The 1,201-nt window shown below is 40.9% G+C and overlaps 1 non-coding gene across 1 annotated transcript; it reads left to right on the forward strand.

Moving 5' to 3' along the window:
- The first annotated feature begins 644 nt into the window (after window positions 1-644).
- On the forward strand, window positions 645-753 carry LOC133820118 (small nucleolar RNA R71). Its single transcript, XR_009886551.1, has one exon. It is a non-coding gene; the product is annotated as a small nucleolar RNA R71 (small nucleolar RNA).
- The last annotated feature ends 448 nt before the right edge of the window (window positions 754-1,201 follow it).

Here is a 1,201-nt window from a genome sequence, read left to right on the forward strand (position 1 = left end):
ACCAACCCGATTCATCACTAAGAAGAATGTGGAGTGGATTGCAGCGATGGCAAGATAAATTATATAGATCCCATATATGGAGGGGACTCGTATTGCAACGATGGGCTTTGTCAAAATTTGAATTTGGGGCTCAATCAAGACTAAATTATGCCCAGGATTCTTGCTGCCATATGAGGGAAGAAAACTTTAGATCCTTTTTAAGTATGAAAAATTACCATTTATGTGCTTTAACTGTGGATTTCTTGGACATGATCGCAGAACTTGCAATGCATCACCCAGCAGTGTCATAGGAGGAGATGGACAATCGACAACAGCTTATGGGGTTTGGTTAAAAACTGATAGCAAGATCAGAGATGGCTTTCATGCTCTTACAAGAACAGAGGAAGTTATTGCTGAAGAACACACAACCCAACAGGAGCAAAAATGCCAGGAACTCGTTATCCGAAGAGATCTACAATAACATCTATCCATGGTGACCGATGCAACTTTTATAGAGGAAGAATAATTAATTTATAGAGAAATGAGTTAGACACAAGGGACACACGGTGGAGAGATCCAACAGACTGATAACCAAAGAAGTTTAATTGTAACTAAGAGACCTCAGGATATGATATCCAAAATTATGCTCTAGCATCAAGTTTTCAATCCCATGATGAGGACACTTCCTCAAAAGCTCCTTAAACCTCTCCCATGCATCATAAAGGGACTCTCCATAAAATTGAGAGAAATTATTAATTTCCCCTTTTTAACTTTGCAGCCTTGGATGGAGGGAAAAATTTAGCAAGAAATTTCAAAGCTAATGCCTCCCATGTAGTGATTGAGTTGGCTTGAAGAGAGTTCAACCAACTTTTAGCTCTATCCCGTGGGGAGAACGGGAACAATCTCAGACTAATAGCATTGTCGGTGACCCCATTATATTTAAAAGTTCCACACAGCTCCATGCAATTGGCTATGTGTGTATTGGGATCCTCAATAGGGAGTCCACCAAACTTGACAGTAGACTAGACCATTTGCAGAACTGCCAACTTAATTTCAAAATTATTAGCTGCAACTGCTGCCGGTTGGATGCATGATTGTACTCCAGTAACAACGGGGAGTAATAATCTCTGAGAGTGCGAACTGTTGGCTCAATTCCGTCCCCATTCAACCCATTGCCCTGATGTTGGGCCATCTCTGCTAACCGTTTGTGCTTTATGTTCAG

Source organism: Humulus lupulus, chromosome 2 (assembly GCF_963169125.1).
Source record: "Humulus lupulus chromosome 2, drHumLupu1.1, whole genome shotgun sequence".
In the NCBI taxonomy this organism is placed as follows: Eukaryota; Viridiplantae; Streptophyta; class Magnoliopsida; order Rosales; family Cannabaceae; genus Humulus; species Humulus lupulus.